Below are 27,988 nucleotides of genomic sequence, written 5' to 3'. Positions count from 1 at the left end.
GAGTGGGTCAGGACTCTGGGGCGGAGGGGCCTGGAGAAAGAGGTGCTGGAGCTCCCGGGAACTAGGGAGTGTAGGTCTGAGGGGGAGGGTCTCGCGGGTCAGGGGGTCCCGAATCCCGGAGTGGGACCCTGCACTGGAGGTGTTCGGGATCCCAGAGGGTGGCATAGGTGGATGGGGTCCGAGTGGAGAGGCGGGGGTCAGAAGGGCTGGGGAGGAGGTGGAGGCCTGGAAAGGGGTGGAGGTCGGAGGGCGCTGTGTGTGGCGGTCGGGCCTTGGGCGGGAGTTCGGGATCGGCCATGTGCACCTGAGAGAGGTTTGTAAATGGGGTCACTTGAAATGCTGCGGCGCAGGGGAGCTGGAAATCTCGAACAGGCCCTCCCTCCTGGGTGTGTGCCAAGGCACCAGAAAGGTGCTTGGGTGTGTTTTGCTTCTGTGTTTCCGTGGATGGGACAGGTCTGGCACCAGAGCGACCTTAGCCGCCCAGCTGGAGGGTTTGGGTGGGAGGGGCCCTGTTGGGGCCACTTGAGGCAGAATTTCTGTTTTTGGCCATGCACCTGAGGTGCCTGCAGGATATGCTCAGTTTTGACTTGGCTGGGCGTTCTGTCAGGGGTGTGACCCAGGAGACCCTAACAGCTGATGCAGATAGCAGTTCTGTCCAGCTAGCCTTGCCAGGCTAGGCTAGGCTGTGGAGAGGGTGGGCTGAATAGTCCATTTCTGAACTACAGTGAGTCACCCACTCCAGGGCCTTGAGTCAGTGCTCCTTCTCTCTCTGAGTGGGGAAAGTATGTCAGAAGAAATTGAAGAAACAAGGAAGCAGCCTTAGGTTTTAGGGACTTTGAGGTATGCAGGAGTAAAGAGCTGGGGGATACAGAGCTGTTGCTCATATCAGGTCTCCAGTAATTGTAAGTTTATCCTGTCTAATGATGACATCCTTTTTTTTTGCCTTTAATGCTGGAGTTTTTTAACCTGGGGCCTTGAGCATGCTAGGCAAGTGCTCTACTACCTCCCCAGCCTTAAAAACATTTTTTTGAGACAGGGTCTTCTAAGTTGTGCAGGCTGGCCTTGAATTTGAAATTCTGCTTCAGCCTCCCCCCTGAGTAGCAGGACTACAGGCATGTGCCACTGTGACTGTTGAAAGCTGACTTTTAATGGGACCTGTTTTTAAAGCATTTTACATTTAGAGTAAGCAGACTTGGTGATTCAGACATTTGACCTACCCCATGCAGTAAGTAGGTGCTCTGGCATGTGGTTGAATGTGTGCTTCCTTACCAGTGCCTTTAGTGCCCTGAGTCGCACTGTTCCTTGACCTGGGCAACTGATAGCAGCAGACTGAATGCCCATCAGCTTGTGTTTCACTGGTGTCTGTGCCAAGCAAAGCCACTGCTCTCTGCTTAGGCATGAACCCAAAAGTATGTGCTCTGTTATAAGAGGCTTCCTCTGAGTAAGAGTGGGCCTTGTGACATCTACTGTGGCTTCAACAGATGCTTTTTTGCTCCTTTTTGGCTTTTTTCTGAGCTGTCTGCAGTGAAGTTCAGGGAAAGCCGATTCTGAATGGGTGCTTTTACCCCATGTCTTACAGCATTCTTTCCTAGCAGAGTTTTTCACCCTGTTTATTCAAGGCAGGATTATTTTGTCTCTCCACACTCTGTGGGGGGGGGGGCTTTTTTTTTTTTTTTTTTTTTTTTTTTTTGCAAGAGAAGTTTGTATTAATGGTGTTTGGTGACAGTCTTATCTTTGAGCAGTAATTTTTTGTAACAGTTTTAATGAAATATAATTTGCATGCCATACCCTCACCCATTCAGAGTGTATAAGTCAGTGGTTTTCATTCTATTCTGAGAGTTGTGTGGCCCTTATCGCTATGCACTTTGGAACTGTGTCATTAATTCAGCAATCCTAGACTGGCTGCTCCTGTTGTCCCAGCTACTCAGGAGGATGCAGGATTGCTTGAGCCCAGCAGTTGGAGGCCAACCTGTGCAACACAGCCAGAAACTCTCTTTATGTTTTTCAAAAGAAACCCTGTACCCCAGCCATCATTTCCCAGTCTCCCCTTCCTCTAGCCTGGGGCAACCATTATTGTACTTTTTGTCTCTGCAGGTTTGCCAACTCTAGATGTTTCATATAAATGGAATCATATTACTGTATGTGGTCTTTTGTGTCTGGCTTCGTTCACATTGTAGCATGTATTATAACTTCATTCCTTTTTGTGGAGGAATGCTATTCCACTTGGTAACTATATCACATTTTATACATCTGTTTGTCTGTTGATGGATTTTGGATTGTTTCCACTTCTTGGCTATTATGAATAATGATGTTGTGAATATTCATGTACAAGTCTTTATATGAACTTGTGCATTTATTTCTTTTGAGTGTATACTTAGAAGAAGAATCTCTATGTCATATGGTAGCTGTTTAACCTTTCCAAGAACTGCCTGTTTTCCATTTCCACCAGGACTGAAGAAGGGTTCTAATTCTCTTATTACTATTTCTTTTTTTTTTTTTTTTGATGCAGTGTTGGGGATTAAACCCATCCCATCAGGGCCTCACATAGCTAAGCGTATTCTGTACCACTGAACTACATCCCCAACCTCCCCCTGGGGCCCTGCCCCACTTTTTTTTTTTTTTTTTTTTTTTTAATAAGATAGGAATCTCTTTGTCTTGTCCAGGCCAGTATTGAACTCCAAACTCACATGAGCCTCCTGCCTGAGCATTTGGAATGCTGGACCTAGTGGGCTACTGTGCCCAGCTCCTTTATCTGTTATTAAATGGGGGTGTGTATCTTTTCTTATTATGGAATTAAAAGAATTCTTTATATATTCTAGATATATACTTTGAAAATAGATTTCTCTCAGTGAGTCAGTCATCTTTTCACTTATGTCTTAAGCAGAGTTTTAACTTTTGTCCAGTCTGTTTTGTTTTTCTTTATAATTTTGGTGTTACATCTAAGAAACTGTTGTCAAATTTATGGTCTCAAAAAATTAAACCGATTTAAGACATGCATTTATTTACTTACTTATTTATTTGTGCTGGGGATTGTACCCAGCGCTTTGCACATGCTGGGTAAAGGCTGCACCACTGAACTACATCCCCAGGCCTAAATTAACTTTTGTGCATGGTATGAGGTGGGGGTCCAGAGTCTTTCACTTTGGATTAGAAGTTCATTTTCCAGTCAGTTGTTTTTTTGAGCTTTGAAACTTAACATGCTGATAGGATAATAAATGAGTGTAGGTTTCAGTCCATCACTAGCTGCCCTTGGGGAGATTCTTTTTGTTAGTACACATTTGCATTGATGACATTCAACACAGGGACTTAGTACGCGTGCATAACATATCTTAATTCTTTTTTTAACTTGCTCTTTGGGTAGATTTTTGAAGATGCACCGTGACTATACTTACAATGTAGTAGCCAGAGTGTACTAAGCAATCCACAGGGACTGCAGAAAGAGAAAGAGCAATAGCTGGGTCAGGACCTAGGTAGGAAAGTGAAGGCCAGTCAGGACCACACTCTCTTTCCTGGGTGGAGATCTAAGCGCTGGTTCAGGTTACTCTGCTAGGGCGTTTTGTTTTCCCCACAGTGTGTGCCATGGAGCAGTGTGGTGCCCATTGAGGCTGATGTGTGGTCTTGGGGACTAGGTTGTGTGTTGGTGGACTGGCCAGCATGTGGGCTGAAGTCCTGTTCCCTGTTCAGGAACTGCGTGGTCCCTGGGAGTGCAGTCTGCTTCCTGTGGTCTCCATCTCTGCACACGTCTCTCATGTGGCTCATGTGACAGACAGTACCTACAACACTGGCCTTTCCTCCCAGGCTCATCACGGATCCCTTCAGAGAATGTTTCCCTTAAATCACTTATAAAAACTAACAATAATAGAACTGTATTGTTCTTAGCAGCATTGTGAATTAGAATAAAGAATGGAAAGGTACCAGGATTATAGCAGACAGGAAATGCAACTAAGGCAGTCATTTCTGTTTCCATTAAGAAATGCTGTGTAGTTGTCTTTTGAAACATGTCACTTTTAATTTTTTTAAAATTTTTATTAGTATACATTTGCAATACACAGTGATGACATTCTTCATGGGCAGTTGGTGCATGTGGGTAACATCTAAATTCTTTTTATGCGCCCCCCCAATCTTTATTAAGTTCCTGTGTTGAGCTTTTTAATTAGTAAGATGAAGATCTTCCTAAAACCTTTTTATGCTGGGGAGGAGTCCTGAGGTACTCTACAAAGCTCTGGAAAGATACATTTGCCCAGAGGGCCTGGCAGCAGATGTCTGTTTTCACCCTTAATCTTTTTATAGACAGAAGCATTCCAAATGTCTGGACACTCGGTATTGGCTTATTGTGTTTTAAGTAGAGTTTTGCAAGCAGGCATTCATCACTTGGGAAGAAAGTGTTGTGTATTGTGAACTTTTTAATGTTCTTTCCCCAGGGTCCTAAGGGTAAAACCACTTTACTGAAAAGGAGTGGGAAGTTGGAGGGAGAAGCACCAACAGTTTTCTGAAAAAATTTTCATTGTTGAAAAACAAAAGTCAGGGGCTAGGAATGTAACTCAGTGGTCGAGTGTTTTCTTAGCAAGTACAAGGCCCTGGGTTTTAGGCTGAGCACTAAAAAAAGTTCAATTAAAAACTTAAGCCAAGCTGATTGTGGTGGCACATGTCTGTAATCCCAGCATTACAGAGGCTGGGGGTCACTGTGAGTTCAAGGCCAGCCTGGACTACATAGCAAGACCCTGTCTCAAAAAAACCAACCAACCAAACAAACAAACTGAAGTCAAAGTTTTAGTGTTGCATCTGTCTTAGAAAAGGAAATTGCAGAAAGCTCGGGAACTAGGGGTAGGAGGCCTTTCTCAGGGGAGTCCTTCATCTCTTTCCCTTGTGTTCTGCATGTGGCAGGAACCACTAGGCCTGATGGTATAAAGCCAGGTGGAAGGTCTCCCCTCCTAGCTTGTGATGCTGGTCTGCAGAAAGATGATCCGATAGGCGTAACTCTTTTCCCTGATGAAACTGAAAGAGGCAGGCAGCTGACTATTGCATCTTCGACTTGGGGTGAATGGAAGTTTTGCTGGCCCCACAGTGGCTCTTGTCCTTTCCAGTGACTAAACCTGTGGTTCCTGGATTTCTGCCTCTAGGCAACTGCCCTATGGAGGACAGTGTGTTGCTCAGGGCAGGAAGCGGCCATGCACACAGTGTAACTTTTCATCTGTGAATGGATGATTGGGACCAGACTGTCTGGCCATGCCTCTCAGTGCTAAGGCTTGTTTATCTGCTCTTTAAAATCTGTCAAAGGCAAATCACAGCCGGGAAATTCTTTTTAGGGGGCTGGTGGGGCTCAATACAGTGGCTTCTGTATGTTTATTTATTTTTATTAAGTTTATTGGTATAGTTTAGATACACATGATGATCACATTCATCATAGGGACTTTGTACCTGAACATAGCGTACCTTGATTCATTTTTTTCCATGTTCCCCTCGCTTCCCTTCAGTCCCTATACCCCTCCTTAGCTATTAGTCCTTTGATAAGAAACAATTGGCTATTTTTTTCCTCACTCTGTGAGTTGTCTCATTATTCTGTTGATCATTTCTTTTGGTGTGCAAAAGCTTTTTAGTAAGATGAGATCCCAGTTGTTGAATCTTTATAATATTTTCCATGTGATTATGTTTTTTTGTTTGTTTTGTTTTATTTATTTATTTATTTTCTTTGAGTTAGGGCCTTACTGTGTAGTTCACATTGGCCTTAAACATATTGTGTAGACCGGGTGGGCCCCTAACTCGTGGTGATCCTCCTTCCTCAGCCTCCCCAGTGCTAGGATTACAGGCATGTGCCTCCACGCAGAGTAATAGGTTTTGTTGATAGAGTGTTTTCCTACACTTGTGTGTTCAAGAGTTCTACCTGTTCTTTCTTCCAGCAGATTTAGTGTTTCTGTTTTAATATTGAGGTCTTTGATCCATTTTGATTTTAACATCTGGGAAGTTCTTGTCATGCTTGGGCATCTAGAGGAGGTTCAAGGTGATTCTCATTTGAGGGGCATTGTATAGGTCCTGCCCACCTGGTGGCAGATGGGTCTTCACCTAGAGGAGGAGGCAGGAGTCCCATGTAGAGCTTGAGAGCAGTGCACCATCATCCCTCTCACTGCCATCCGGGATGTGGCCGTTAGACCTAGGAGACCTAGAATGGAAGCTTGGAAGGAGGTTCTCAGGCTGGGAAGGGCTTTTGTCCAAGAATCACAAGCTGCAAGAGCTGTTGTAGTGCTGGAGGATGGAGGGTTGGAATTCTTAGTTCAGCCTGGGGCACAGCTTTGGTTGGTCAAATTAAAAATTATTTTAATTGGTACATCTCTCAGTTACTTTATAACCTCAGTGAAATTTTATGATTATTTTCATTCTCTCTGGAAAATGCATCCATTCTTAACAATTGTTTAAAAGCCCTTGAAGGTTTGAAGTTACAAACAGCATCTTATTGGTAACTGCAGATGCAGTCATTGTTCTCTATAACAACAAACCTTACAGAACCAACTTAAAGTGCTATGGATAAAGGTGACTGCTTTCTAAGCCTCCTAACATAGGAGGAGTTGCATCTTCTATGCTGTGCATTTGCCCCAAAACATGACAAGGCAGCCCTCTACTAAATGATTTGAAACATTTTTTAAATCATTAAAGTACTTGAAATCAAAGGGTGATGTTTTTAAAAGATTTACAACAAGCTGAGCTCTTAATTCTCAGTTGTTTTTATCCCTACAGCTGTCATTTAGGTTTAGTGATGATGGAAGGGCGTTTGGTCATGTGGCTCCTGCCCTCCATGTGTTGCGCTGGCATCGTGGTAACCTGGGCCTGAAGGTGGCTGTGCTTACTCTGTAACCTTGGTGCTGCTCTTGCAGATGTGGAAAGCATCAACAGCCTATGCTGTGTCCATCACCCAGGACGACAGAGGAGCTGACAACTGGGGGACCGACCCTGACTTTGTGGTAGGAGTCACCAGCCTGCCTGTGATTTGCGTTTCTTTGAAAGCGATTTTCCTGTGTTTTGTTCATTTGTGTGTTTGTGTTCACAGTCATGGGTGTGGGGTTTACTAGTTGTTTTTCTTTCCAGAATGATGTGAGCAAAAAGGAACAGAGATGGGGCTCCAAAACCCTGCAAGGGTCCAGGCACCAGGAACACATCAAGTAAGAGCCTCTGCAATGCTGTCGCGAATGGGGGCCCCTCCGCACACTCAACTAGTGGGTCTTCCGCAGGATGGGAACAGGCCCCAGCAGGGACATCTACTGCTGACAGCTGAAGGGGCCAATCAGGCATCAGAGTTGCTTTTGCTTATGGTATTGACCTGGTGTTCATACAGCAGATGAATGAATATAAGTCGTGGCACCTAGATTTAATGCATGCTTTTATGTATATGTGCTTACACGTGTAATTGGCCACCAAGTTAAAATGTCCACAATAGACAAGTTTCCTCACTTACAGTTCTGGGACTCCTGCTTCTGCATCTGGTGATTTTCATCAGGGCCCACGGTCGCCTAAGTTCTTTCTCTAAATAGGAGGCTTCTCAACTGTGAGATGTCATTGGATACTTTAGATCTTAAACACCCTCCTTCCTTTGATTATTATTATTACTATTTTTTCCTCCCTTTTATTATTGTCTGAAAATTATGGTGCTTTGCAGGATTTAGTCACTGGGGTGTTTGAACTGAATTCCAGGCTTTGAGAAAAGCCTAGAATAGGATACAGCGAGCTGTATCATCATTTCTGATCTGGCACTATCTGAAATGCCAGCTCTGGGCAGCTTGTTTTCTCTCAAGAAGCGATGATAAAAGGGCCTTTAAAATCATGCGCAGAGGTTGGTTTTAGGCCACACTGGTCAGGATTGGTTGTCCCTGTCCTGTATTGTAAAGGCAGCACTGCTGACCTGGTGACCTGCTTTGAAACATGGGGAAAGTTCCTGTCTTACTTGGCCACAGTATCTGGTAGAGGAGGATACAGTAAATCACCTGGAACAACAGAGTCTACATGGTGACATTTTAGAATATCACCTTTTATTTTTTGTATTTTTTTAATGAAACAAATTCTTACCATGTTGCTTAGGCTGGACTCAAATTTAGTCTTAAGTGTTGGTCCCTCCTGGGCTTGCCCAGCCCACGTTTCCCACAGAACTGAGTTGAGAAGTCAGAAAGCTAGGAGAGGGGATGAAATGGTCCTGGTAGGAACACCTGCCCCAAGTTGGTTAGGTCATCTGGACCTCTTCTGTTCTTGGTGGCCTCAGCCTGTTGGGCAGGGAATATGGACTGTCTGGGATGGCAGCATCTGGATGAGTTAAGGTTCCATAAGGAAAATGTGGGGATGGGATCGTTTTTGGCACCCTGCGGCTCTTCCCAGAGTTCTGCAGGGGCTCTTCTTCTCTTGCTCGTGGAGGGTCAGGTAGTTTCTAGGCCTGGTATGTATTTTAGCCACATTCTTGTGATGATTGTCTTTGTGTTGATGGTGTGGGCGTTGTGTCTTCTGGGCAGAAGGGCTCCATGCCCAGGTAGCTGTTGTGCTGTTCTGGGTTCTCATAGTGACAGCTCTTTCCTGGCTTGCCAGATTTTGACTAAATCTTGTGATGTGCCTCCTGCCTTTCTGTATTTAAAATAAAAAGTGGCTCTTAGGTGATAAATTCTGAATGTCTGTCTGGACAGGTATACAATGCTTGAGTACCTCAAATAAAGACAGACTGTCATAGGTATCCTTGGTGGCCTTGGAGATCTGGAGGAAGGGACCTTGACTTTATCCCCCCTTCTGCCTCCTGATGGTGTTTGTAGGACTTGTGTTCCTAACCCATTTGTCTACTGAAGTTAGCGGCCTTTCTCCAAATGAAATGGAGTTCAAGTTTTAGCTGGGTATCTTTGGGGCGGAGTTGGATGAGACCATGGTGTGCATTTGGTACAGCGTTCCTCCTTCCATCCATTTCTGCGCAAGAACTGCTGAAGTGGGTGCCCCAGCTTCAGGATAGTCAGGAACATACATAGAAGGTAGGCAGTTGATCAGCACCAAAAAAAGAAAGCTTTCAAGTTTGCAGAGGTGATGTTGCCTGTCTTTATTTATCCCATTGCAAAACAAGGATGCACATCCATTTCAGAGTTTTTTTCTTTCTGCTCTTACCTTTCTTCTCAAGCATATACAAGATAAGAGAAAACGTCTTTCAAGAACATCACACTCTCAAGGAGAAGGAACTTCAAACGGGACCAAAAGCCTCCCATGGCTATGGAGGGAAATTCTGCGTAGAACAGTACAGCATGGACAAAGTAAGTGGGCGACAGCTGTCTGTGCTGGGTCCCTGGTTGTGTGGGCTGCTTGTGGTGGGCCATGTAGTCCTTACGTTTTTCCTTAGCTTAAATGTGTCAAGTTGGTTTGTCAGGGGTGAGATCTGTTCACAGTGGGTCTCTGTCAACTGACCCCACTCACTAAACTCTCTGGCTTTTGGAAGTTCCCAGAGGTGCTGGCGAATGGTAGAGAGACCCTAAGGGGAGATTAGCTGGACTTTGTAAATGGGACAAGTCCAGAAACAACTGAGCTGCAGATGTCCTAGTCAGCACTACCTGTGTTTCCAGCTTATGGCCCAAGTTGTACCATTCCGTAGAGTAACCATACCTGTGGGCCCCTCATCACATCATTCCTGGAAATTGTGCTAGCATGTAGCTGACGTCCCATGTGGCTTTACTGACCTCTGCATGTAGCATCAGCACCAACCAGGTGGCTTCTGTGAGCAGTCAGTGATGGGACCAGGCTGCCAACACCGAGCAGATGCTCATGGCAGCTGCTGATGAGCACAGCCACCTTTATGGCACTGCACATTGTTCCACCTAAGAGCAGGCGAGTGTTGGCTCGAGACAGCTAGCTGGTTTCTCCCTGGAGAATAAACAGTGCAGATAGCAGCACGTCTGTCGTAAAGCAGGGCAGACTTCTGCAGACACCCTTGCAGCAGTGAATTTTCAGGTCTGAGCAACTTGGTGTTGTTCAGACCGGACTGATGTGTTGCCCGCACTGTGGACAGAGGTAAAAGGATCAGCTGGCATTAGATTCTGGTGGGTAATTCCATACCTCTCCTCCTGTTGCATGAATCGAATTAAACATCTGAAGCTGGAGGCTGACTAGGTGCCATCTGCAGGAAAGAGACATGGACATTTGCTGTGTCACTTGTGCTTGTCCCACAGAGATATCCTAATGGTGAAATAGATAGTGTGTGCAAAAGAATCTCCCTGGGGCTCTGGATACGAGTCTGGTAGCCTTTCAGAGCAGCAGAGCAAAGTGGCAGACAGAACCTTCCATCAAGTAGGTGGCTAGGCTTGTGCTCACTGGAGGTCATGTGGTGTTAGTGCAAAAAGAGGCTGACTATATCGGGCCCCAAGTTAGGGTTAAGGAAAATGATCCCGGTTTATACAGCACAAGTCTGATTTAAAATGATTTCTCTGCTGTTTCTTGGGCTGTGTCTTTTGTTGGCCTGGATCCTGCTTATCCTTGAGCCTCCAACTTGGGCTTTTTCTAGCCGAGAAACTTTCCTAAAGAGCCCATCTCTTCCTTCCGCCTAACTTTCCCACCCTGAGACCCCGCTTCTCCTTCATGCTGGCCTTGGCTTCCCCTTCAGTTGTTGCTGCCACGTTGTGCTGTGGTTTGCAGTGAGACTCTTCTCTGGCCTGGCTTTTCAGGGCCAACACTCATCATTCTCATCTGTGGGTGGCTTGGTGTTGTGCAGGGTGCTCAGGGACATGTGGTGAGTGTGCAGAATCATGCTTTGTGGCTGACACACATACATGCAGGTCCTTACTGGCTCAAAGAATCACTCACTTCTCAGAGGGGCTGATAATAATCCCGCAACAGTGGACCTGGAGATGGTTGTTGCCTCTGCTGCTTCTTAGTGCTACTGTTCTCTGGGCCTACATGTCTAAGAATATTCAGCTTTCATCTCATGTGAGCACCATGAGACCAGCCTATTTTCAGAAAGAACTGACAGTTAACCTGGGAATAAGTGCTTAAACTCTTTGTAACTTGCCCTGTCTAGAACCTGCATAAATAGTAGTGAGGTCCTTCCTTGTGCAAAGAATTGAGGAACTAGTGACAGGCACTGCCAGAATCATATTTTGAGGAAGCACAGGAGCTGTTGGGGCTCTAGTTGTGCCATTGTCTGAGCACATGGCCAACTTCTTCTGGCTTCCTGTTTCTGTGGTCTCTGCTGCTTCTTATACCTCAGCCTTCAGGGTGGAGCTCCACTTGCACAACTGTGTAATAGCAAGTGTGATTGTGCCAGTAGAAGATTAAAGATGCTTTAGGAGCATGTCTGTTTCAGTCAGAAAGCTGTAGCTGTTGCCAAACATGGTGATCGTGACTGTCTTTTTAGAGTCATTTTCATGTAACTTTCTGAGTTACATGAAGTTATGCTGAAGAATCCCTTTGTCACAGTGGCCTCTCGCCACTCCTTCACTGACATTTTCTGGTTGAGATCCTAGAGGTCATGCATGGGGTATGTTACGGTTTATGTCGAGATGTCCCCCCAGAGCCTCATGCAATCACAGGGTTTGTTTTGGAAGTGACTGTATCTAGAGTGTGTGATGCTGGGTTTAAGGCTGTGTGATACTGGTTGGTTTGACAGCACCCTAATCCTAGCAGCCTAGAGTGTAAAATGGTCAGAAAGATGCTATTAAGGCTGCTTGCTTGCTTTTGCTATCTTCTGCTGCTCTGAACTTTTGCCCCTGTGCCATGTACAACCCTGTCTCGGAACCAGCTATGGACTGAAACCTCTACAATGTGTGAGCTTTCTTCCTTTAACTTTGGGTGTCAGGTATTTTATCTCAGCAACAAGAAAAATAACAAGAGTGGCCACTTGCCGAGCCTCACTGATGTGCTGAACACTGCCCAAGTGGCCAGACCCAGCATCTACCAGGTAAACTGGCATAGGTGGTTAAGGTCAGGATGTGTACCAATGGGGCATGGGCATATGTGTTTGGATGTGTGTGTGTCCTTCCCACACCTGTCACTGTGTTGCCTGTCCTTAGCACCCATGGAGGGGTCCTGGGGGACTATGTACTGTGGGATTAGCTATGGAAGCCTGGGTCTTAACTGTGCTCAACATCGGGAACCGTTGGGCCCAAGGCAGCATTGTGGTCACACGATCTATCAAGGTGGCTGCACTGGGTAGAAGAATCATAGACACAACCAGAGACACTGTGCTGGTGAAGAGACACAGCTGGGTTCCGAAGAATGTCATTGCTGGAGAGGGCTGCTCTTGAGGCTGGGGTTTGCAGACCTCGAGGTGAAGCATGCCAAAACCCCAGACTCTGCTTCCTTACTTTACTACCTGGTAGACATGTAACATACAGAAGATTCCTGAACCTGTGCTCCCTGTATGATGGGGGCTGACAGTGTTGGTGATTGCGACTCTGGAATGAGCCAGTTTGGGTGACAGCAGCTGGTACCCTGTCTACACTGTATGCATACATCGGTATTGATTCTGAGTCTGTGTTATTACTAAAATAGACCTTTCTATGCTTTAGTGTATTGACAAAATAAATATTTTTTGTCCTGATTTGTAGTTCTTACAGTATGAAAAAGCCTTTTTTCAAGAGAGTAAATGTATTGCCAGCAATGTCCATGTAAATGGCTCTTAGGAATTGTGTGGTCAGCTGCCATTATCTCTTTTTTCCATGCCCTGTTGCATCCAAAGCTCCACTCTAGGTCAGGCGTTGTGGTGTGAGAGCCCTGCAGCTGCATTGGAGGAACCCTGCACCAGAGACTCAATGGCTCAGGCTGCAGTTTCTCCCGGGATTCTGGCCATGGGTGCATGGAGGAAATGCCTGCACCTGGGTTGTTAATGTTGTGCTAGGCGTGAGTCTGTGATATTTTATTTTTGGACTCTCTTCTAGTCAGCTGTTGGCCATGAATATCAGTTGAAACTTGCTAAGCACTGCTCTCAAGTCGATTCGGTCCGGGGTTTTGGAGGCAAGTTTGGTGTCCAGATGGACAGAGTTGACCAGGTGAGTGATGGGCACAAGAAGTGACCCCGAGTTCTGCTGAGCACAGTGCCTTCCACCCCAGATGGTGCTGGTGCTATGTGTGTCCTTTGGGTCACTCGTAGCAGTGTGCTGGGAGGGATGTCTAGAGAAGAGCCGAGGCCTCTTCCCCTGGGGTGCTCTGAGAGGCTGAGCCAGCTGGGTGAGAAAGGGGGGTAGTAGCATGTAAAGAAAGGCCTTTCTCACATGGGCTTAGAGATCCCTGTGTTGCTGTCTACTTACCAGATGGACTGGGGTCCTTCTTTAAGTGCCCTGGGCATAGGACACCCTTAAATTTATTGCCTAAGAATGTGCCAATGGGGACCACTCCCACCCATTTCCCTTCCTATATATCACTGTGGCAAGTGCTGCTCAGAGTTCTTCCTGTGGAGCCCTCCTTTTCAGGGCTGCAGGCTGGGTCCAGATGTTCTGGCAGGCTCAAGCTTGAGCCTGTTCTGATTCCCTTTGGATCAGGGCCATTAGCCCCTTCCTTCATTTTGTTTCATGGCAGGCAGAGGCCTGGATGTGGACAGGCCTCAGTCTGTGTTCCGACTTTTTGACATCCTAGCTGTCTTGGAATTTCTATTCCAAGTGAAATGGGAGTCATGGTAATCCCTCACTCATGGGGCTGGGTGGGAAGCAGAGCAGATAGTGTGCCCATATGCCCACCATGGTGCCTGGCTCCTGCTGCTGCTGTTGTTATTAGTATTCATTTTGTTCTTAGGATAGCTTATTTGAAGAATGCGTTCCTGTGTGGCATAGAGAATTGTTCGAGATGGGGAGTATGTGGCTACAATACATTAGCTGAGCCTGATGTGCAGCAGCCTTCTGGGGAGGAAGCCACGTTGCCCTGGATGTGCTTGACTGTGGTGCCTGCCAGACTGTGAAAGTGGTTTTTTTTTTTTTTTTTTTTTTTTTTTTTTTTGTGTGTGTGTGTGTGTGTGTGTGTGTGTGTGTTTTAACCAGCAGTACTCCAGATTGAACCCACAGCCTTGCACACTCTAGGCAAGCACTCAACTACAGAGCTGTACTCCCTTCCCATTTATTCATGCATTCATTCATTGATTGTTTAAGAAGGCAGCATTTCATCTTCACGCTGGCAGACTGTTGGATCTTGATACCAGGGGACTGGTGCAGGATAATTCCACAAAAGCAACTCCTGAGTTTACAGAGAGCATAGTATACAATTTAAAAGTGGGCAATACAAAGCAAGTAACAAAATGTTACATACTTGGCTACATGCCCTGAGTTGTATTGTGACAGGTAGGCTAGCCTGGACCAGATACAAAGGAATTGTTTATCATAATATAGAAACACTCTGGGCACAAGAGGAGTGGTCCTTTACTGGGTGAGCATAGGTAAAGGAAGCCCTTTTTATCACATGTGGATTTCCAGATTATCAGACTGGTTTCGGAAGCAAATTTGGTGTTCAGTCCGAGCGGCAGGACTCCTCCACTATGGGACTCCTGAATATAAGGAAAGACTGGCCATGCACGAATCCCACCAAGGCACAGTCCCCACCTCCTGCCTCTTCCCACACTCCCTTGCGGTACAGCCACTTCCAGCACAGGCTTCAGGGTTCACCTCGGTGCTCTAGCAGGCTCTCCTGCTCACCAGCTGTCAGACCATTGGGCATCCTCAACCCATTGAAACTAAGTTCCCGTTTATCCCATTCTCTTTTTTCCCCCTTTTGACCTTTCAGAGGAAAGTTGGGGTAGAAATTATAGTTCGCAGGTTTCTGGGGTGGTCTTCTAACAACCTTCTGCGTGTTTGCTTGCTTTTGACCACGACTTCTTGGGTCATCATGCCAGGCCTTGTTGCCTCTGAGGTTAGGAAAGAGAGGTTTTAGTTCCAGCACCTCTGACCCTTCCATCAGAGGGTTCGTAGCAGTGAGGGCTGAGAAATGCGTGTTCTGTGTCATTTCTGTGTTTCATTGTAGCAGTGGTGCTTTTCAGACAGGGGTGGGTAGTTTTGTTTGTTCTGATTTTTTTGCTTGTAACACCACCCACGTGTAGGATCTTCACATGTAGCCACACAGTGTGTACACACAGCTGGAAAGTAACCTTTCTGGGGCCACACACTGGAATTCCAGATAGTTGACGCATATTCCTTAGAGCAGTCACACTTCCCATCAAAGTTCTCCAACAGAGGCCTTGGTTACGAGAACCTGGACCCATCACCGGCTGAACGATGATATCCAGCAGTGAAGGGCAGAGTGCGGGCTTTGAGCGCAGTAATAGGACCTGCGCAGTGCTTGGGTGTAGGGTGGTGAACGCACTGGGCCTGACCCTGCAGACTGCATGGAGAGAGCCTTCGAGTCTCAGCGGCATTGAGACTGCATGACAGTGTGACTTTCATGTGGATGTGTGTTGCTGCAGCAGACATATTTGGCTGGTAGAATGTCCACATGGAGTATTTTCTTTCTTTTAAAAAGCAAGAAAACAAACTGCGACTGAGCCTGTATTTAGTGCTGGGTAGAGTGGTTGCGTAGGAAACAGATGAGCGTAAGCCCTGTGGTTGGTGTGGAAAACTGTGCTAGTGAAGTGTCCCATCGCAAAGGCCTCCTATGCCCCTTTCTTGGCTTATTTCTTGCCAGCCTGCTGCCTGTCTCCGCCCTTTCCCCAGGAGAATGCCAGAAGCATGCCCACGCCTATCCTGCTCCCTGCCTGTGCACTAGACATTGTGGTCAGACGCAACTTGCCTGTTCCGGAAAGCCTGTGTTGTGGCGGTTCTTGGTTCTTTCTGCCAGGGTGCATTTTCTTGGGCTGTTTGAGCCCTATCTGCATGCACCTGCGATCATCTCGGACCGGGCCTGTCCTCTGCCTCAGAGTAAATCTTGTATTTTGTCACCTCCAGACTATTCCAAAGGATTCAGTGTCAAGGAGAGGGTGCAGAAAGATCAGATGGATAAAGTAAGGCTGTCCAGCTCCAGATGTGGAACTTTCTGCCCGCAGGCCCAGGGATTCCTGCAGCCCCCACTCTGTGTCAGTTGCTGTTTGTAGCTACCATCAGGTAGGCACTGTGCTCGTGGTTCTGGCCATCTACCCACTCAGCTGGCATATGTCACTACGGCAGCAGTGGACTGGCTCCCAGTCGAGGTCTGAACTAGCCAGTCTTGAGTGCTTGGCCATAGCATGGCAGTGAGGGAGCTGTCACTGGATCATACTGCTGTTTGAACTTTGATTATGAATGGTAAATCAGACTGGGAATTGAGTTAATGTGAGACCATTTGTAGGGTCATCCTGCCCTTGGCTGTAGTGGTGGGTGGCATGGTGGAGCCTTAGAGCTCTGTTCCTATACAGCTTGTGGCTGACCTCACAGCCTCTCCTCGGGCACTTCCCCATGTCACCAGGGTCCATGGGAGAACCCTGGGGCACACCGCACAGGCCGAGGGGTCTGGAGAAAGGACTAGTCACAGCCCAGTTCTGAAGAGCTGGGAAGAGTTTGTTAGGAAAGTCAGGGCTAAGAGAGTGCAGAGCAGAGGGCACAGCATATATTTCAGTGTGGGGGATTGAGGGATCACTGCAGGGCTGGAGAAGGGAGCCGCACAAACCATGTGAGGTCCTCAAGTTGTTCAAGGGACTCTGGAGCCCTGGATGGGCTTAGCAGGCAGAGGACAAGAGTGGCATCTGCCCTGAGTAGCCCCTGTCTGCATCGTGGGAGATGGTCTAAGGTTGCTGTGAAGAGGTGGCCCCAGAGGCCTGAACAAGGTATTGTCTTAGGCTGGAATTGCAATGGGAGATGCATCTGATGTTATAGATGTAAAGGTGGCAAGTGGCTGGGCTGGGGTTTGTCTTCAAGGGCCCAGGAGGAGGGAGGAGCCAAGTGGCCAGTGGGGTGACTGTGGAGCTGGAGAATTTGGATGAGCATGTGTGGTAAGTGCTTGTGATGCCTGAAGTTCGTCCAGTTTAGGGCTGCGCCTGTCTGATGGAAGTGTCAGGTCAGAGGATGCTGGGCAAGGAGGCTCCTCGAGGTGGCAGCAGGGAACTCCAGGAAGTATCTGGTGGCTGGGGCCCCTGGGTTAGGAGGACGGAAGGAGCTAATGAGTGAGAGAGTCAGAAGTTGTGGCTTTGCGGTTGGGAGTTGACGAAGTTTCTGTCTCTTGTCTGTGGTTGATGCCAGTGGTAACCAATGACCGCTGGGCTTGTAAACGCCGTGGAAGTAAGCATGCGAGGCTGGCATTGCCTCTTGTAACCCTATGCATGAGGCATCATGATTCCCCCTTGGAACTGTTGTGCTGTCATGGAGCCTGGTGCTTTCTAAGTGAGGCCACTGGCCAGGGCCCAGGCTTTGCTATGAGGCCGTCCTAAAAATATGATGGGTCGCTGAGGACTCGAGTCTGCAGTTGTCTCTGTGGTGATGGAGATCAATGTGAGGCCAGTGACCTTCTGTTTTGGAAATGCCCAGCCTGTCCTGTCTTGGACAAGGTTGGCTGTAATAGGCATGAGGGGATCAAGGGCAAGAGTAGTTGCTCTTGTGAATCTTGGAGCCAGGCCAGACAGGACAAGGAGGATGGAGCAAGGTTTATATGGGTAGGAAGGTGGCAAGTGCGAGAGGCTGTGGTCGGTAGGCAGTCACAGGCTGGAGTGTAGCTCAGTGGGAGGATGCCTGTGTCCCACGTATAGACTGGCTTCCCTTTCCAGCATGCAGAGCAGAGGTGGGTCTTGGTGACGGAGTCACTGTGAGGAAGGCTGAGCACAGGGATGGTGTGGGAGGTGATATGGATGGGGAGTGGATGTGGACAGAGAGATGCCCCTGCCTGAGCAGCAAGCCAGAGGCCTCCACTGCAGGAACTGGGATGAGAGGACTGGAGCCACCCTCCCAAAGCAGAGGGCAGGAACCAGGGCAGTGATCTCACTGCTACCCTGAGGCTACAGGGCAGGCAGGAGTCACCTGGACAGCTGGGCAGGGATTGTTCTAGAAAAGGTGGCAGACTGTCCAAGGTCAGTAGGTTTGGGAAAAGGGAAAGGTTTAGTCAGGAAAGCTGAGTAGCCAAAGCTTAGACTCAGCAGAGATAAGTCTAGGCCAAAGGCCCTTAAGAGCTATACAGCTAGATCTGTTGGGCATGGCGGCTAGGAGGACAGGTGACTGCTCTGGCCAAGGTGGGAGTCCTTTGGGGTGGGCTTTTTGGCTCCCCTGTGAAAGGATAGGCACAGGGGAGGGTGGATGTGAGCCAGATTCCTTTCTGGTCTCCTTTGGGCAGCTGGAGCCATCTGTGCCTGTGCCGCAGGGAAGTGTGGTTTTGCTACCTCGAGGGGCTGCCTCTTTGGGCTGCACTCTAGTGTGCCATGTGGGGAAGCAGTGAGCATCCTGAGCTGGAGCACGGTGCTCCCATCAGCAGTGGTGCAGCTCTCAAAGGAACTGGGGAAGGTCATTAGTTTCTAAGAACCCCATCAGCCTGTGCTAGGTCCTGCGGTTTAGGGCCTGATGTCACAGCGGTTTCCCTGGGGTGTAGCTGAGAGCCCAGTTGAAATAAAGTGGTGGCATCCCAATTACAGAGCCACGTGGAACATCTGGCCAGGCAGGCCTGTGTGTTCTGAGGACCTGTCCCCACACAGCAGAGGCTTGTAGGCAGGGCGGGGGCAGGCTTGATCAGGCTTGAGCAGCACAGAGGTGGCTTGTCCCTGAGCAGATGGCTGTGACACTGACTAATGGTCAGCAGTGTGTGTGGCTGTACCTCCGCGAATCTGCAGAACACAGGGGCAGAACTTAGGCTGCCTGGTCTGTTGAGGGATCTGGGGAGGCTGTAGCATTTCCGCAGGTAGGGAGGGGCAGAGGAGCACACTTCTGATTTCTTTTTCCTTCTCTGCAGAGTGCGTCGACCTTTGAAGGTGTGGCACAGGTATCGTCTGCCTACTAGAAGACTGTCCCTGTTCAAGCTGGTGAGTATCACCCACACAGCCAAAGCGCTATTTGGTCTTCTCTGGAGGAAAGTCTAGGGAAAATCCCAGGAGGAAAAGCAAGGTTGGAGAAACAGCCAGGAGCAGAGGGACATGTGTGACTGCCCCCATAACCCTGCCCCCTACATTGCAGGGACCCTGGAGACACAGTTAACCCCTCTTTGCTTCGGAAAGTAACTCTCACAACAGAGCCTACACCAGAGTCCCTGTGAATGGGGGTCCACTTAAAATTGGGAAGCAGAGGCCCACTTTTGCTCACTTCAGAGGAAATACCTGCCAGTAGGTGGCGTGTGCCCAGAACCCCAGCACTCTGAGAGCCTGAGGCAGGAGAATTGCAAGTTCAAGTGCTGTCTTGGCAACTCAGTGAGAACTGTCACAAGAAACATTACACAATGAAAGAGCCCTGGGCTCAAGTCTCAGTGGGGTGAGGGGGCGGGGAGAGGAGAAGAAGGAGGGGAGTGGAGCTCAGAGTTACTGTAGCTCCGCTGCAGGTGCCTTGGATCACTTCCCGATTCTGTGGTCCCAGACCACCTTGGCACTTTGAAAGTCATTGAGGACCACAGAGAGCCTCCATGGAGCTGGATGTGTTTATTGGTATGTATTCTAAATTAAAATGGAGGAAAGTTTTCAATTCATGTAAAAATAAAACTATGGTAAGTCTGCTTATTAAGTTTGCTTTTAAAAAAACTACTGTGAGTTCCAGAATAAGAAAATTTAGGGGAATGACATCATTTTATGTTTTTCTAAATCCCATTACTAGAGGATGGTGGATTGGGGTCTCATATCTGCTCCCACATTTTGTCTGTAGCAGTGGCCAGATTGCTTCTACAGTTAAGGCAAACTGGACACAGGTGGACCAGCAGGTGGGAAGGGAGGGCCCTTGGTGTCCTTGGGGTCACTATGGTGTTCTGTATTTTGCCTGGTGCGTGTGGGCCATCTTTCCTTAAAGGCTAGTTCTGCATCCTGGGAAGCTTCCCCAGAGTGACAACATCATGCTGCAGCCATTAAAAAAACAGTAGACCTACAGATTATCCTTGTTGTCCTGCGATTGATCCCTTTCATTATACTATTGAAGAAAATCACATTTGTTCTCCATCTCCTTGGTGCAGTCTTTAAGTGACAATGCTCACTCTGGCACCTACTAATTTTCTAGAACTCTTTAATTCTGCTTGAAAGCATTAATTTTCCTGTGGGTAACAAATACTGCTATAAGTTTTGACATTTGACAGAATGATTTGATTCATTTACTTTGGAGGAAGTGTCTGCCAGATCCCCAAATCTGCATAACCAGAGTTTGTCTGCCACTTGTTATCTTAGGGAAAATCATGTTCCATAAGAAAACCGTTTAGCTAGTGCAGAGAGGCTGTTCTCTGAGATGCATAGGAGTGCTTTATGACTATCCCATTTCTGCCACACGAAACACCCAAAATGCATATGTAAAGGTCAAAATCTGCTGAAAATCAGTATCTTTTTTTTAAACTTCTTTAACAACAATAGACTTGCATCTTTTCTTAAGGATGCCTGCTTCTTTGTTTTTTCAGCATGTGGTGGCAAGTAATGTGATGATGGGTTATGTAAAAGTATTCCAGCAGGGCTGTGCTGGTTCACACCAGTAGTCCTAGCTACCGGGAAGCCTGAAGCAGGAGGATCAAAAGTTTGAGGCCAGTTTAGGCTACTTAATGAGACCGTCTCAACAAAGCAAATAAAAATGACTGAGGATGTAGCTCAGAGCTCTGGAGTTCACTTCCCATCATCTCAGAAAAGAATACGTGGGAAGCCAAGGTTCAGACACAAGTGCTGCTACATACAGTGTAGAGAGCTGGCCCAGTTGGCAGGCTGAGCACAGTGAGGTGGGAGAAGTGTGAGCTCTTGGTGGGGCCAACTGTTGCTGCAGAAGGTCACCCTGCTTGGGCTTTCAGCCCAGGGAAGTGTTCCGAGGTGCTGTGAGGCAGACGCCCTCTTTCCTTCCTCTACAGCGAGCCAGCAAAGCCAGCAACATGAGGGCAAAGTTTGAAAATCTCACTAAAGAGAGAAGGCAGGAGGACAGGTGGAAGCGGAGAGAGCACAGTGGATGGCCAAGGAAAGGCAGGAGCAGGAGGAGGCTCGAAGGAAGCTGGAGGTGGAGACAGAGAAGCTGGCCCAGCGCGTGAGCATGCGTGGCCAAGGGGGTGCTCGTGCTTGCGGTGGCTGCCACTTTGCTCCGCATTCCCAGAAGTTCTCAGTAGAAAGTGTTTTCCACTCAAAGAGTCAGCCACACAGGCTGGCAGGGGTCGGCCAAACCCATCTGCCAAGGTGGCCTGCCCTGACCTCGGGTTGGTCTGCCACTTTTCCCTGTGGTCTGCACACTTTGACTAGAAGAAGAGGTTACAGAGGCCGTGGAGGTTGGACAGAGTGCAAGGACTCTCTTTCCAGGATTTTTTGGCGGGCTTTGGCTCTGCTCTGCCACCTGCTCATCAGGACCCACGGCTGACAGCCTGGCTGGTTCTCTTGGGTAGTTGAGCAGTCGAGGCTGAAATAATGTACACGAAGCTGCTGGGCCAAGTGAGGTTCTGGATGTTTTCTCCTTACAGCAGTGCTTGGGTTCCAAGAATCCCCAGCGGGAGGAGGTCGGTGTGCAGAGGCAGGGGTGCTGGGAACGGAGGCATTAATGAACAAGACCCGATTTGCCTTAGTACAGGCAGGCACGTGATGGGAAGCAGAGGTTCGTGACAACACTGTTTTCCTGTTCTTAGTGACTAGAAACACCTAATGACCTCTCCTTCATAGTTTCTATAAAGTAAGGTGTTTGTTTGTTGTTCTTTGTCACAGAACACCCGAATACACACAGGCACTCTTTACTTGCTGTCTCGTCTTTTTTTCACGTAATTGGGGCCTTCCTTATTTCATGACTGGATTTTAATCTCTGTCATCTGGGACACAACAGTTTGACCTGCTTGCTTGAGAGGAGAGATTCGAGTAGGGTAGTTATTGTTTAGCCCCTTTCTTTGCAGGTTGCTTGCTGAGTCCTTTTCTGTTTACAGGCCCCCCTCCTCCCCAGGAGTGTGCTGAGTCTCAGGTGGACCCCCTCCGTTACTTAGGAGCACCCCAGACAGGTTGGCACAGTGCGTCCTGGCAGGAGAAGCCTATGTGTCAATCCACACTGTCTGGTGGCTGCTGTTGAGGAGGCTTCTCACCCAGCTGGGTTTGGGAAGGGCTGGAGGTAGGCCCTTCGGCCTGCAGCTGTGTTTGTGAAGTGATCCAGTTACCCTGCAGCCAGGGGCCTGGGTGCTGAGGCTGGTGGGCCCAGTCCTGCCCTTCACGGCTGCCCGGGACTCAGGCCTTGGGTTTTGAACCTGTGTAGGATTCCAGGTGACAAATGCTTGCAGGTCAGGCTAGTCCACAGCGATGCAGAGACCTGTCAAGGACCAGGCCTGCTTTGCTTTCCAACAAAATGAGACAGTGTTTCGTTGTCCCATGGGGGAGGTGTGCCATGGGCACCTGGGGTTCAGATTATGCCTCTACGGTTCCCTGGCTGTGTGTCCTCCCCAGTCCTCCCTGGAGCATGCAGGCCATCAGTGTGTTTCCTGTGGCTGCCATTTCAGGTCACCCTCACTGAGCTTGAAACAACACATTCTTCACTTGTGGCACTCAGGAATCCCCAGAGGTGTCAGAGGGGCTGCATTCCTTTGCAGGCTTGTGTGTCTGTCCTTTTTCTAGCTTTTAGAGGCCCTTGCGTTTCTTGGCTCGTGTGACTCCAGACTCTGCTTCCATCCTCACATGTCTTGACTGCCTGTCACACTCCTCCTTGTCTTATGAGGACCTCGTGATGACATTGGGCCGACCATGGAATCAGAGCAGGGGGCATTATTTGTCTACTGCATTGTATCCATGACGGCCAAAGAGTCACACTTTCCTCCCACTCATAATATAGTCCCCTCACGTCATGGTCCCTGAGAACCTTAGTCCACTACAGCATCAACTCATCATCTATATCCCCTCAGTGAGTGAGGACTCCACAGCGAACTATAGGCCAGCGCCAGCACTGCAATTGTGCCTAGTGCCCAGTGAAGTGCATCTTCCAGGCGTGGCACCGCGAAGTGCTGCAGGCCGCCGAGGTCTTTCCTCTCAAGGTGGTCTGCTGACTGCATGACTTTCCTTTGCTGCAGCAGCTCCTTCTCTAGGATATGTGACACTGTCTGCTGTTGCATCAGGCCCATTCTTCAGGCTAAGGTACCTTCCTTTTCTGAGTTGCTGGTGTCATCCAGACGGTCATGACCTTCTGGTTGCTATTTTTCTATTGCAGGAGCAAGCCAGAGCCAAAAAGGAAACACCCCCTGAGTCCCCCACTCCTCATTCAGCTGAGGAGAGGCAGCCTTCCAGCCCCATCTATGAGGTGGGTGTTTTTGTTTGGTTCGTGAAGGAGTCTTGAACCTTTTGCAGTGCCCGTGTGGATGTTTGACGTGCTGTGCTCTGTGCTCACACTGGGCTTGTGGTGTGGCAGGGTTCAGGGATGGCATCCTTGGAGTGAGGCATCCTCCCCGTTGCCCTTCTTTACCTTTCTGCACCTCCCTGCAATCAGACTGCCAGCTGAGGAGTGGGTCACTGTCTCCCTACAGCCCTGGGTAAGTCGCTGGATGCCAAATGCTCAGTCACATTGGTTTTGTTGGTCTTCTTTCACAAGCCTGTGTGTGTTGAGCTGGCTGCACTTCTTTATGGGAACCAACCTCCTTTGGCACTGAGGCGCCACCACCAGTGTCACTCCTGTGGCTCTGATGGTGTGTTCCCAGACACCTCCCTTCTGTGCCACATTGGTGCCTCTCACAGACCTGCGATCTTGCTTTGTCCCTCAGATGCTAACCTGCCTGACAGCTCCTGGCTCCCCCTCCACTGTGGCCCTTGTCCTGTTTCCTGTTTCCCCCATAGCCACTCTGGGCTGCACATTTACTCTTTTATCTAAATAACACTTTGTGTCAGTGAATTGCAACTGCTGAGGACTCAAGACACAGGGAGGTTACAGACCCGTGAAAGCTATGGAGATGCACAGGGCCGGGCCTGGGTATTCCTGGTCTTACTCCCAAATCCAGAGAAAGCCAGGCCTCCCAGCAGCATCCTGCAAGTGCCATTCCTGACCACTTGCCTTGTTTTTTGTGACCCACAGAGGGCACCTGGTCAGAAACATTGGAGCCAATGTTAATGTGTGCTTCAGGATGCCTGTTAGAACTCAGAAGTCATATGGTTTTTTTTTATTTAAAAAATTTTTTAGTCACGCAGTTTTAAATTATAAGGTGTGTATTTTCTCTGAGTACCTTTGTCTTTGAACATGGTTCTTTTGGTGGTTCCCTTGCCTCACTCTGTGCGGAGGATTTGGTTAGAAGACAAGAAGCTGCTGGCTGGTGCTGATAGGCAGCACTGGACAGGACAGAAACCTGAGGCCCAAAATACAAACAGGCTAATTTGAACTCAGGATGGAATGACTCGAGCCCTGGGGATGCAGTTTGGGGAGTGTATGGTTCCTGGTGAGGAGAGTGGACTTCAGTCCCTTCAGGATTTGGGAGTGTTGGGGGTAATAAGGACTGGGGCTCCCTGGATGAGAGGTCAGTCAGGACTTTGAACTGATGCCTTCCTGACTAGTGTCCTTTTCCTCAATCCCAGCCGAAGCTAGGAAATAAGTCCCCATGTCTTAGATGGCATTGACAGTGTAGCTGTAAACTTTGTAGGTGCCAGCCAGGCCACAGGATATGTCCATTTGTTCCTTTTCAGGATGCAGCCTCCTTGAACGCAGAGGTCCTGCAAGTGAAAGTGAGCCCTAGCATGTGTACAGTGCAGAGGCCACAAACTACCTTCCCACAGGCCAGCAGTTAGCAGAGCCTGGGCTATGATCCGGAAGCCATCTAGGACACCACCAAACCCTCTGGCCACTATCAAGCAGGTACTGTGCCCACGCTCCCATGCCCTTCCTGGGAATGGGGCTCTCTGAGAGATCCCACCCAGCATTATTCCCCATGAAGAATGTGTTCAGGGTTCCTGTCTGCTCACACCCCCCCCCCCCGAACTCTTTGTTTCCCTGTTAGAATGGCCCTAGGCACAGTGGTCTCCAGTGGCAGCAGTGGTCCTGGGAAGGTCCCTGGTATTCTGGGATACAGGGAACCTGGGGATAGGTCTGGAGTCAGGAAACGGGCTTCTGTTACTGTGGCATTTCCTCTGGACATCAAGCACCTGTCTGCTGCAGGACAACCTTAAAGGTGACACTTTCTGCGGCTTGAAGATGGTGCAGGTGTTTCACTTAGGTCAGTGTGGTGAACCTATAGCATGCCTGCTGCAGTGGGTATGCGCAGAGCCCTCTCTGTTGGCTCACAATCCAAGTCCCGCCAGAAACCCAGCATTGAATTAGGTTATTTTTGTAAACTAAAACCTCGGTATTCAGGTTTAATTACAGCATTATCACTTTGTGATACATAAGTGGGTTTTGTGTTACAGTTTGAGTAGTTAGTTGGTCTCCAAAAGGTTTTCTGCCCCTGATCTAGGTGAACACTGCAGTTTTGCTTATTGTCCTTTAATACTGAGGTTTCCTGTAGTACGCCAGGTCCAGCACAGACCCCTTATCCCACATGGAGCAATGTGGTAATGTGGTCGGTATGGAGGGCAGGAGCCACTTGGGCTGAGAACACACGTGACGGGGGGGAGGCCTCTTACCTTGACAGCGTCACAGGCATTGATTGCCCTGTCCCTTCTCTTATTCACTTCCCTGATGATGCTAGATATTTTGCATTTTAAAAGTTATACTCTCAAAATGGTCATGAGAGCCATGTTCCCTGGGTGATGGCAGAGCTGGGAGTCCATGGACTTGCTCTTGAAAGCTGGAGTCTTCTCTTGAGTTTCCAGGAGGTGCCTCCTTTCCTCTCTCCTGCTGCCCTCAGAGTGGAGCTCACTCACTGAGATTTTTTCCTAGCAAGTGCTCCTGCCCCAAATCTTGGGAATCATTGTGTGAAAAGCAGTTACAGTGGGGAGGTACAGGTGGGTACCAGCTGCTGCTCAACTGTCCCCATTTCCTTTCAGAAGAGAACACCTATGACGAGTATGAGAACGACCTGGGCATCACAGCCATCGCACTTTAGGACTACCAGGCTGGTGAGGCGCCTGAGCAACTTCCTGCCCTTTGTTCCTGCCAACTCAGCCCCTAAGAATCTGACTTTTCCAGTGATGCTGCAGTTTCTATTTTGAAATAGTTTCAGTTACAGAAAAACTCCCAGTACAGTGACAAGGACTCTCATGTCTCAACCAGGTCCTAATTTTCTGCATGTGTGCATGTACAAACTCATGCACTTAACCACTTCAATTACATTTATTCTCAGATCCATCGGGGACCTGCAAGGTCCCCATTGCCCCTAAAAACCCCATTTGATGTGATGGCACGTACCTGCAATCCTGGCTATTTGGGAGACCAAAACAGGGGAATGCAAATTTGAACCCTGTCTGGGTGAATTAGCAAAACCCTGTCTCCAAAGAAATAGATGTGTTGGGGATGTAGCTCTGTGAAACGCCTGCAGGTGGCCCCCATTCCCTCCCTAGTATTACAAAAATACAGAAAACAAAACTCGAAAACTGCACTGTGCATGTCTAGGACATCCAGGGTCTCATATGAGTACTTCCAGCACTCTCCACCCTCTGGGAGGTCACTTGTGCACATGACACACCCCTCGGCGTTGGTCCTGTTTGGCCCTGTTCCTGGGCCGTGTCCTTCCACAGTTGGCCAGGGCCCAGCAGAGTTGGTGCTCGCATGGTAGGAAGGCCACAGATACAATTCGGTGCCTCCCTGTGCTGAGTTGTCTTTTTTGTGGTACCCAGGATCGAACTCCTGACCTTGTACTTGCCAAGCAGGTGTTTACACCACTGAGATAAATCCCTGCCCTACCCTGTATGTTATTTCTGTGGCATTGGTCACTATCACCTGCCAATCCACACCACTCCAGTAGCAGTTGATGACTGAGAGGCGCTATGGTGAGCCCCCCAGGTCCTGTCTTCTCTCAGCCTCACTTGGCCTTCCCTGACAGTAGCTTCCCAGTTCCTCCTCCCCGCTGAGTGGGGGCGGTCAAAGGCAGAGCGTGGCCTTTCTGCACCTGCTATTATTTATTCCCCTATCTATACATTTCTCTTGCTTTTTTTTCTTTTGAGGCAGGGTCTCTATTCAAGTGATAAAACCTTTTTATCACCTGAAATAGAGTTGATGCTGGCTTTAAACTCACTATGTAGCCCTTGAACTTGTGCCATGTGATCCTCCTGTGTAAGCCTCCCGACTGCTAGGATTACAAATGTGCACCACCATGCCCAGCAGCACACATGTTTCTATTTATTCTTCAATGGGTTCTCTGATATTTTGGCATCTGTACATATGTTTGAGTTCATCCCGTGACCTGTGTTCCAGCCCGTCACCTGGGCTTCTTTCTAGACCCCTTCCTGTGTTCAGAACCACCCACCCTGACCACCCCTCCTACATGTCCTCGTCCCCCTGTGCCCTGTCAGTGGTGGCACCCTTTCCTCACTCCCCCAGTGAAGGTGGGAAGGAAGGCGAGTTCCCACCCATCCTGGCCATTTCTCAAAAACAGTGTCTGGCCAGGGTGGATGTTTTTGGAAGACGCCGCTCACATTTGTGCATCCCAGCCTTACACGGGCTGTGGCTGCCTCCTTCTTCTTGCTGCATGCTCCTCCCAGCCCCCCTGGAAATGTTTTCCATTTGTGTCTCTCTCTTTGCTTTTTTCCCAGCGCATGGTGACGAAATCTCCTTTGACCCTGATGACATCATCAGCAACATAGAAATGATGCATGAGGAAGGCTGGCAGCGCAGCGTGTGCAAGCGCCTGTACGGGCTCTTCCCGGCCAACTATGTGGAGATGTGGCAGTAGGCGGCCCGCCTGCCCTGCGGGCCTGTACAGAATCACACTTCAGATCATGCCTTTGCTGGTTTGGGGTTTTGGGTTTGTATTTTTTGTTCTGTTTTCTGAGGGTGAGGAGGGAAATACACATACTGATTTTATATTTAATACTTCTACTGATGCTTTTGAAAATGTTGATGCCACAGAATGTGCTAATAAATTGTAATCGTGTTCCCTAGGA

The 27,988-nt window shown here is 48.5% G+C and overlaps 1 pseudogene; it reads left to right on the top strand.

Annotated features, from left to right (window-relative positions):
- Nucleotides 1-278: 278 nt before the first annotated feature.
- LOC100721703 (src substrate cortactin-like) lies at nt 279-27,988 on the top strand (annotated as a pseudogene).

Source organism: Cavia porcellus, unplaced genomic scaffold (genome assembly GCF_034190915.1).
Source record: "Cavia porcellus strain 051 isolate PalLab524CR breed Dunkin Hartley unplaced genomic scaffold, mCavPor4.1 scaffold_18, whole genome shotgun sequence".
Lineage (NCBI taxonomy): Eukaryota > Metazoa > Chordata > Mammalia > Rodentia > Caviidae > Cavia > Cavia porcellus.
Note: the sequence above shows the minus strand (reverse complement) of the source record. Positions and strands in the feature narration are given on the sequence as shown.